This window comes from Odocoileus virginianus, chromosome 31, assembly GCF_023699985.2.
Source record: "Odocoileus virginianus isolate 20LAN1187 ecotype Illinois chromosome 31, Ovbor_1.2, whole genome shotgun sequence".
In the NCBI taxonomy this organism is placed as follows: Eukaryota; Metazoa; Chordata; class Mammalia; order Artiodactyla; family Cervidae; genus Odocoileus; species Odocoileus virginianus.
In genome coordinates this window covers 4,776,119-4,787,165 of record NC_069704.1, presented here as the reverse complement: position 1 = coordinate 4,787,165, position 11,047 = coordinate 4,776,119, and the positions used below count along the sequence as shown (strand labels likewise).

The 11,047-nt window shown below is 40.7% G+C and overlaps 1 pseudogene; it reads left to right on the top strand.

The window, feature by feature from the left end:
* The first annotated feature begins 10,331 nt into the window (after positions 1–10,331).
* LOC139032494 (5S ribosomal RNA) lies at positions 10,332–10,450 on the top strand (annotated as a pseudogene).
* Positions 10,451–11,047: the final 597 nt, after the last annotated feature.

The following is an 11,047-nucleotide window of genomic DNA, read 5'->3' as shown; positions in this document are numbered from 1 at the left end:
TATTTAAATGATTTGGCCATAAAATGGGCATGGCATTAGTGCCTGTCTCCTAGGGAGCAAGAAAATACTTGTTATTCGAAAGTAAGGGGGGTGTGGGGAATGAAAACGTGGACAAGGGAAGGAGGGGTATTAGAATTAAATAATCCATAGCATTGTGGCAGCTGAAGGGAATAGGTTTGAGTTTATTGTCGGCCAGGGGTAGCGATAATGCCATTAGCAAAAACAGAGAAGAAATTTCATCAAGCGGAAGATGAGAGAAGAAGGAGGCTAGCATGTCTCGTCTTTTCTCTGGGAATTTTGATCTTTGAGTCTCACTTCAAGATGTCCGCCTCTGAACTCCAGACGATGCGCACAATTGAATTCAGTGGAAGTAGAGTGAATTCCTCCTCTCAGTTGCATTCCTCCCCTGTGCTCCCCGAGGGCCCCTGAATATTTCCCTGAAATAGATACAGAGCAGCCCTTTAACTTCACTGTAAAAAGGCTCCCTAAATGCAGCTCGATTTTTCACTCCACATAGCATTTTGCTTTATGCACATAGTCATCTAATGTAAAGGGTAATTCGGGGTTGATAAATTAGCAGACAGGAAAGAGGCCCACCCGGAGCTCCAGTGAGCCGTTTAGCATTTGGTGAGCTCTGCAGAGCTTCGGTCACTTCCCACACACAGAGGTAGTAAATATCCCTCTCCGGATGGTACTTGGCGAAGAACGCCTCTGCATTTTGATACTCCGCGAAGCGCATTCCTGCGAGCAGCAGTCTTTTCATGTCCTAGATTAGAACTTCGGAACCATACTTCTGGGGGTCTTTTTAGTTCAGTGGGGAAATTATACTCCAGGGAGGTGTCATGACTTCCTGGGATCCTTATTCAGCTAGTTATCTAAGTGAGTTATTTAGGTACTTTTCTTTGTTTCTTTCTTTCCCCCACCCCTCTCTCCCCACTGCCTTCTCTGTCTCTGCTTCTCTCTCTCCTTCCATGACTTTTCACTGCTGGTAAAAAGTTAGTGATGTTGGATAAAAGTGAAAGTGTTAGTCACTCAGTTGTGTCCGATTCTTTGATACCCCATGGACTGCAGCCCACCAGGCTCCTCTGTCCATGGAATTCTGCAGGCAAGAATACTAGGGTGGATTGCCATTCCCTTCTCTAGGGATCTTTCCGACCCAGGGATCGAACCCAGGTCTTCTGCATTGCAGGCAGTTTCTTAGCATCTCACCCATCGGGGTTAGATAAATCTAACTATAAAATTAAATCAAGTCAGGCTTAAACAGGGAGCATGCATTGAGATAATCCTTTCATTCATTACTGAGATGCAGTAGTCTTTTTTTAAGTCTAATTGGTTTACAATGTAGTGTTAGTTTCAGGTATATAGCAAAATATATCTATCTATCTATATAAGATATAGAATATTATAGATATATATCTATAATATACCAGTTATAACTCTATCAGTTATAGATATAGATCTGTGATAGTCTTTTCAGATTCTTTTTCCTTATAAGTTATTACAAAATATTCAATAGAGTTCCCTGGGTTATATAGTAGGTCTTCATTGGTTATCTATTTTATATATAGTAATGTGTGCATGTTAATCCACAATTACTAATTTATCCCTCCCCTTCCTTTCCTTTTTGCTAACCATAAATTTGTTTTGTATAACTGTAGGTCTATTTCTGTTTTCTTTATAAATTCGGTTGTGAGATGCAATTGTCCAATTGTGACCCTGCGTAATAGCTCATCTGGCTTAGGAACTGAGACTCCTACTCAAGGTTAAACTCAATATGAATCTATAGTATGATGTATCTGGCCAAAAAAAAAAAAGAAAGAAAAAACAAAAAGGGTCTCATGTAAATATCATCTCAAATGAAGCTCAAGCTGATGAGGGTGAAGGTTATATGCATTCCAAAGGACCTGGGTATTACGATATTAAAGTTTCTCTGACTCCAAAAGTTCACTCCTCTGGGAAAATTGTTTCACTAAATTTAGCAATGTCAAGCTGGTAAGCTGAGAAGAAACAGGAGATAAGGTGAGCTTTTTTAAAACTTGGAAATTGCATATGTGAGCTCTGAATTCAGCATATTCATTCCTTTGTAAGGAGTTGGCTTTTCCAATTAGGACTCCCTGTGGGCCTAAGCTCTGTAGAAGGATGAAGTTGCTTTTGAGGTGGTAATGGACTATACTATACGTAAAGGAAGTCCTCCTGACTTGCAGGTCCTATGCTAGAGGGCTGTTTATTGGAATCATGATTATTTTTGTTATTTTTGATAATCTGTACAAACATTGTGCTGCCAAATTCCTCTTGTTTCAGGTTCACATACTTTGGTCTTTAGGTGATGCAGTGAGTATGCTAGACAAGATAGCAACCAGCCTGGTTTCATTTCTTTTTCAAAAATTTTAATTTATTTCCTTATTTTTATTTTAGTCTGGGTTGGATCTTCATTGCTGGGTGCAGGGTTTTCTCTCGTTGCGGCAAGCAGGGTCTACTCTCTGTGTATGGTGAGCAGGCTTCTCATTTCAATGGCGTCTCTCATCGTGAGCATGGGCTTCGGTAGGCATGGCATGCAGGCTTACTCGCCCCTCAGCGTGTGGAATCTTCCCTGACCAAGGATGGAACCGGTGTCTTCTGCATTGGCAGGCATGTCCTCAACCGCTAGACCGCTAGGAAAGACACTGGCCACGTACGTTTCTGCCTCCAACAAATTGCTGACAATGAGCCACTTACATTCTCTGCCTCTACTTTACTGCTCCCTGAATCGAGTCATTCCAGTCCCTGGCATTTGTGTAGAAGCTGACAGTTTTAAGTCACTTTTATGGTCATTTTTTTCTTCATTAGAATCTCCAAATTACCCAATGAAGAGATCAGGGTAATATTGATATAGATTTTTAAAAATCGTTTTACTGAAGAGGAAACCCACAGGATGATAAATCAACTGCTGCTTAAGGTTAGACTGCAATAAATGAGGAAGAATGTCCTTGAACTCGGAGTTTTTGACTTTTGTCAAAAGATACAAAGTTTGAAAAGATAAAGTTATGCCTCTCATGCAAATATAAAGTGAACATATTATTTTATTTAACTAATTAATTAATAAGGGTGACAGTCAGATATTGCAGCTGGTTCAAAGGAAAACTCAATATCACACATTATAATGAGATCAGAAATGCTGCAATCAAGGTACAAATGAATTTTTAAATAATTTTCCCCCAAAATGTTCAATAACCATAGAGTGATAATCCATTGCATTCCATGGACATAATTTCTATTTCTATAAACAAAATTTATTTGTATTACTGTTAATTGTCAACAACTTGTAGGATTGTAAAATAACTCAAAGACAATGTGAGGCAGAGACAACTTTAATGGGTGAGCATCTTACACAATTTTTAACAATAGCTTCCTAAATTCAAAATGCAATGTTCTCATTTACAAATCCACACTCTAAAGAATAATCTTTTTTTTCTCTCTGGTCCTACAACTGATCATCTTTGATATTTGTTATATAGATATCAATATTTTAGAGTTGTTACCATTCAGGAATAGATGCTAAAGGACTCAGGTAATTATCATATGGTAAAAAAATTTTAAAACATAATGATTAACATTTGTTGGGCACTTACTATATACTGAGAGCCAATAGCATCTATTAATAAGTGACTTTGATTTTTTTATGTCATATAATCATCAAAGCAATCTTATGACATAGGGGCCCATTTTTCAGACAAGAAAATAGTCATGAATACAGAACTTATACCAAGCATCCATTTAATATTCACTAGAATAAGATTCTAATATTTTTGTAGTACTTAAATGAATCACATTATGCATAAAATACTTAACTGCCCTGTACTTGAATTTGGCCATCTAAAACTGAGGTGATAATATAAAAATTTAGTGCTATTAATGCCAGGAGGGATTCAAGAAATTTAGGAACAAAAATATTATATCAGCCAAAGAGTATATCACTAAGAGTTGTCTGGGAAACCTCCATGTGAAGTGAATGGTTTTCATCAATGCCTCTCATAGGACTCCTACCGAGAGACTGTTCTGGAAGAGATGGGTAGGAAGTAGAGGTCTCTATTTATAACAGAAAAAGCACTCTCAATTAAATCATTGTCTTCAGAACTGGACAAAGATATCACTTCCTCTGAGCAATTTACAAGATTTATTTAACCTATCTGAGCCTCAGTTTCTTCATCTTAAAATGGATAAAGTACCATTACAGACCTCAGAGGGCCTTGTGGGTTAAATGAGATAAAGCACTTAGGATTATGCTTGGCACGTGGTAGAATTCAACAAATGGAAATTTATATGATTTATTATTATTGTTAGACCCCCTGCGCTCAAATTCCGCATCCGCCTTTAATATTAATATTACTTTACATTTTAAATAATGACTTTGTCTGAAAACAATTTTAAGTAATAGATAGTTTAGAGTGCATGTTTCCTGACCCTGCCATCTCTCTGGAGATTCTCTTATATTCCCTCAGGGAGCTGTGCTTTCTCCATTGAGCATATGAGACTAGCTCTTCAGTGTCCCTTTGAATTTCATCTTATAAGGCAGGCTGTGCCTCTTGCCTCTGACATCAGAATACGGAAAGGGACAGGGCACAGATTAATCCCTGCTGCAGTGGGAGTAATTCTTAGTTTTTGTTGGGATGAGCAACTTGAGACAACTACTTTCTTGATTTGGAAAAGATGACTTTCACATTGCTTAAATCAAATCTCTCACTTCCAAAAGTACCATTTATAAAGCATTATGAATTTAACCCAGTTCAGCCCTTCATTCGACTTTGTTTCAGGTTGTTATTGAACTCTGGAGGGCATAGACACGGAAGGATGAAGTCCCTCTCCTCCAGGGACTCACTGTCTAGAGGGAAGCCCAACCGTCACAAGCAAACAGGGCACGCTAGATTTAGAAAGTTAACAGCAGAAATTAAATCCAGAGGCTAAAAACCACTGGCCAGTAGGCCTGCTTGACCTGCAGATATGTATATTGGATTTGAATTCTGTTGCAATCTTTCCAGGTTTAAACATAAAAATCACAATTTTCTAAATTAAAATAACACTAGATCTCATAAGAAACTCAGGACTTCGTGTATCTCCCTAACACAGACTTTAAAACCCTATCCAGCAGCCATGAGTGATCCATGAGCAGTAATAGTCACTTCTAAAAGGCTCTAGGGCTCTCTAGTTCACCATATCCGGTTTAAATTACTGATTTATCCTAACTACTCGGTCCCTGAGTATATCTGATCACGTGACCCTGGAAATAGTGACCCCTGAGGAGTATAATGTGTCCAGGAGATGAGATAAATTCATTTCAACAGGGTAATGAAGCTGGGAAAATAGCAAAGTAAAATCTGAGCATCTACTGTGTATCTTATATGTCACATACATTTTCTCAATTAATTTTGCAATGACTGTCTTAAGTAGGTGGCACTATAACACTTTCACGTTTGAAAAAAATGAGGCTCAGAGATTATTTAAAAATAGCCTAATTGGCAGAGCTAAGATGTAATTCCAATATAGCAGACAGAAAATAACCCGAGAAGATTTTATTTTTAAATGGATATATTTGCTTTGTAGTTTATATTACTCAGGACAGAGTAAGCTCTGCCGTAGTAATAAACACCAATGTATCAATGACTCAACATACGGTAGTGGGCTCAGCAAACTGTAGGGCAATAAGCCTCCTTCCCTGAAGCAGCCAGTGAGCTCAGCAGCTTCTGCCTGTGGCTTCATCATGGCAACGAGGGCTTCCCACAATTGCTACTGCAAGAGGAAAGGGGAGCTCAACCGTTCTGCATGGCTTTCACTGTCTCAACCTAGACGTGTCACTTCTCTTCACAGTCCATTGTTCAAAATTAATGGAATGACCCTGCTAAAAAGCAAAGAGCCTGACAAGTCTGCGAGCCCAGGAAGGAGAGGGGGCTACGTGTAAGTGAACGTGAGTCATGTCTATCACGATCACCTTTAGCGAGTTAGAGAAACTCTTGGTCTCACCTTTGTTTCTGGGAAAGGATAATAAAATCTTTCTCACAAGATTTTAGTGATGGTTTGAGATGCTGTTCATAAAGTCCTGCCTACAGTGGATGACTTCTAATGACCAATAAACACATCTGTTTGATTTGCTAAATCTGATCAACAGAATGAGCGATCACAGTGCTTTATCTGTGTGGAATTAGGCAACTGAGTTGTAGCCTCAGTTCCAATACTGATGGTTAGCAGCTGTGGAAAAATCTCTGCGGTTTCATCCAAAGGGTGCCTGTGTGCCTGCTAATTCACTACAGCCGTGTCCAACTCTTTGCAATGCTATGGACTGTAACCCTCCAGGCTCCTCTGTCCATGGGATTCTCCAGGCAAGAATGCTGGAGTGGGTTGCCATGCCCTCCTCCAGGGCATCTTCCCGACCCAGGGATGGAACCCAGGTCTCTTACATCTCCAAGCATTGGCAGGCTGGTTCTTTACCTCCAGTACCACCTGGGAAGCCCTTGTCTAAAGGGTTAGAGGGTGAAAATACGTGATTACTGGGTGCCCCTCTGCTCCCATGGTCTGTGTCTACGTATAGTTTCCTTCAGAACAACTGTAAATGTTGTCTACCAGCACTTCGCACACTCCTCTGTTCGTTGTTCCACTGGCAGAAATAGAGACAAAAAATAATTTCCCATTTGAGGATTCTACCATGTAGGGCGTCCAGTACTATGTTAGATAAACAAACAGATGTTTGAGGAAATTAGTGACTCCCTGTATTAGATAGCTCAGGCTGGAATAAAAAGAATCCCACGGACTGGGTAGCTTGAACCACAGATATTTTGTTATAATTCTGGGGGCCAGAATTTCAAGATTGAGATGTTGTCAGGGTTGGTTTCTGATGACAGTGGTCTTCCTGGCTTGCCAATGGCCACCTGTTTGCTGTCCTTACACGGCCTTCTCACTGTGTGCACACATGCGTGGTGTCTCTCCCTGTCCTTGGAAAGTCATCAGTCTTATTGGATGAGGGCTTCACCCTTGTTGATGTTAATTAACCTTTATTACCTCCTTATAGACTCTATCTTCAAATACACTTACATTAAGAGATAAGGCTTCAACATAGGAATTCACAGGGGAGATTATTTAGTCCATAATACCACCATAAACTATGATGATTGAAAATATGGCCCTAGAATCTGGACCATAAAAAATGCTTTAAAAGGATTCCCTCTTCTACAGGATAAAGTGATTTTCAATGGAAAAGGCTCTACTTTGGGAGCACTTTCTTATCAAAGTCCTATCGCTTCTCTCAGTCTCTGCTTCTTATCTGTGAAATTAAGGTAGTAAGGAAGTAATGTATATGTTTTATCTCTAATCCAATCCAAAAGATTAATGGTGAAAACAAAAGAACTGAGACTCTGTCTGGGATCAGCAAGAAAGTATTGTATGATTAACTACAGATGCTTTTTATGGGCACAGAAAGTGACAAAATGATATTCACAAAAGTTATGTATCTGAAATTTTTGTATTCAAGTAAACTTTAAAGGACCTACTGACTGTAGCATTATCATTCTATCAATGAGCACAGTCCCTTTTAGAAAGAGAGTCCCTTTGACTTTGAAAATCAGAAAGTAAACTATTTGGTCACTTTTTCAAGTCGAGACCTAAAAGCAAATTGGAAATAAATAATGTGGTCCTGATGCCCAAGGGGAGACCTTTGTCAGACTGGGTGGGGGACATGATGAAGTGAAGGGAAAGTAACTCAGTCCTGCCCAACTCTGTGATCTCATGGACTGTAGCCCACCAGGCTCCTCTGTCCATGGGATTCTCCAGGCAAGAATACTGGAGGGGGTTGTCACTCCCTTCTCCAGGGCATCTTCCTGACCCAGGGACTGAGCCCAGATCTCCCGCATTGCAGGCAGATTCTTTGCCATCTCAGCACGGTGATAACCTGTTGGTTGGATAACCTGAGCGGAGACCCTGCTGTGTGTTCCCCAAAAGGGAGAGTAGAGGCCAGGTTCAGCGAAGTAGGCCCGAAGAGCTGCGCTGGGCCCGCAGCGGTGCTCTCGGCTGTGGATGCCAGTTAGCAGGGGAATGCATGAGGGGGAAAGCCTGATGCTTAAACGACAGAGCAGGGGTGATTTTTTTTTTTTTTTTTTTTTTTTTTGCCAAGGAGCACTTGTACCATGTGGAGAGAAAACTATGGCCTTCCATTTGTTTTTAAATCATTCCCCTCACCATCCTGAACTTACTGACCGGGACCAGCGCTTTCCCCCTAAGCAGGAATAGCAAATTGCACGTCTCTGGTTGACCTGGGAGGGCTGGGGTAGAGCGCCTGGCGACTTTCATTGCAACCCCTGCCAATGTTTATTTCTATCTCTTGGAGGAAGACGGCTTGTTAGGGAGGACAATTAACTCATCAGCTACTATTAACAGGGCCTAATGACCGCCAGGGTTTTCTGGGAAATCGCACTCCTCTCGCTGCCTTTCCCAGAAAGGATTTCCTCCTGCCGGGAGGCTGTTTAATCAGAACCGCAAACAATTGTGAATCAGGGGAAGGCAGTGGTATGAAGCAGTGTCTCTCCTGTGGGGAACCCAGTGATTGCAGAGGAAAAGCAGAACAAAACTGCTTGCATCTCCCCGGGCGCGGAGACTGACTTCCTCCCGTAGTGTGTGAACGAGCTGCTCTCCATCTTCCGGATGCCCTCTCGCGATGCTGATCGTGATCCTGCCCATCCTCTTAGGGGTTATACATTCAGTCCACACTACATAAGTATGCTTATATCCTTTTTATTTAAGAATTGAGCCGGTATTTATTCTGGCCATACACACTAAACATCCTCCCCTCCCCTTACATTACTTTCTCCAAGACTACTCCAGTAACCTAATTGAGTTCTTTTTTTCCCCAGTTCTTACCTCTTTCAATCCATTCATCACAATGATAGCCAGAGTGATTTTCAAAGAACATCGCTTTGTCAGATCGCGGTCAGCAACTCTCCTGGAAATTTCCAGTGGCCTCTCCCTGCATTTATAGTGAATTCTCAACTGTTTACCCGACCTACCATGCCAGGCTTGACCTGGAGTCTGCCCGCTCTTCAAGCCCACTTCAAGACACCATTCCCCATACACATTATGCTCCGTGTGTCTTTTAAATCCTAGAAAATAGAAAGTGTCTTCCTTTCTCAGTGCCTTGGTACATCTTTGCTTTTGTTGAGAATCTTCTTCTCCACCTGCTCCTTACTTAGATTCTACCCATTTTTCAAGCCTAAGCTTCAGTGTCTCTTTTTCCATAAATGTCTTTTCTGATCTTCCTAGAGGTTGTAACAGTCACTTAGGGCTGTCATAGCAAAATACCACAGCCTGGGTGCCTTCAACAAGAGAAATTAATCTTCTTGCAGTTTTTGGAGTACAGACGATTAAGGTCAAGGTGCTGATATGGTTGGTTTCTCCTAAGGTTTCTCTCCATAGCTTGCAGATGGGGAGGCTTAGCCCAGCTTTTCGCCTTCTCCCAGTGTCTTTGTATATATACATTATATATATATATATACATATATTTTGTTTCTATTTCTGCTTTCCTGTTATTTCTTCCTCTTTTAAAACAAATATTTATTTGTGTATTTATTTGGCTGTGCTGGGTTTTTAGTTGTGTCATGCAGGATCTTTAGTTGCAGGTTGGGGGATCTAGTTCCCTGATCAGGGAACAAAGCCAGGCTTCCTGCACTGGCAGCAGAGAGTCTTAACCAATGGACCACCGGAGAAGTCTCCTTTCTCTCTTTTTATAAAGACATCATTATATTCGATTGGAGCCCCATTCTTATGCCCTTATTTCATTACCTCTATAAAGATCCTATTCTCTAAATATTATCACATTTGGAGTTAGGGCTTCAATACATGAATTGGACGGGGACACAATTCAACCCATAACAGAGATCTTTCCTTATCTACCTTCCCCATGAGATTATCTGCTTTAGTACCCAGAGCTTTCCATTCATAATTTTCTGTGTACTTTAAATTTTGTCATTATTTTAAAGCATACATTTAATTGTTAATTATAAATTCCACTAGATTAGTAAACTTAATATACTTTTCACCATTCTATCTCCAGCACCTGGAATAGTGCCTGGAAAACAACAGGCACTCAAATATTGATTAAATGGAAGAATAATTTGACTGTTCAGTCGCTGGACAGGGCCTAGGTCTGCTTGTTCATCACCTAATCACCAATATTATAGCTGAGGCTGTTACCTGTATCAACTTGAATGAAAGAACAACTCATTACAGGAAGCAGGCCCTCATCACTAGCACTTCTAACATAGTGTATTGATCAGGGTCAAGTCAGGAGATAAAATGCATTCTTAAATAGGAAGGGAGTCCACGGTCATATCACCCTGAATGTGCCTGATCTCGTCTAATCTCAGAAGCTAAGCAGGGTCAGGCCTGGTTAGTACTTGGATGGGAGACTGCTTGGGAATACCAGGTGCTGTAGGCTTCAAAAAAAAAAAAGAAAAAAAATTGAAGGGGAAACTTTCAATATAAAAATTTATTAACTAGTAAATAAGGATTGGGGCTTCCCAAGTGCTGCTAATAGTAAAGAACCTGCCTGCCAATGCAGGAGATTCAAGAGACATGGGTTTGATCTCTGGGTCAGGAAGATCCCCTGCAGAAGGGAATGGCAACCCACTCCAGTGTTCTTGCCTGGAGAATCCCATGGACAGAGGAGCCTGGCCAGCTACAGTCCATAGGGTCTCAGAGAGTCGGGCACGTCTGAAGTGACAGCATGCAAATAGGAATTAACTGCTAAGAGGGAAAAAGAGAACTCTGAAGAATATAGTTACTGCTGAAGGAGGAGTGTTCACAGAACTCAACTCCAGTATCACAAAGCCAGGTGAAGAGGGTGGATTTGGAGTTGAAGGAAATAATTTGATAAGTGTAATACTTACTGCTTAAGAACATAGATCTGAGTATAGGAATATCTGGGTAAAAATTCAGTATAGGGCCATAGATTTTGATTTCTAAACTTGCAGGGGCAGTGAACTCTTTAAAGGAGAGGTAGAATTAGAATTAAACTTTAGTAATCACATCAATC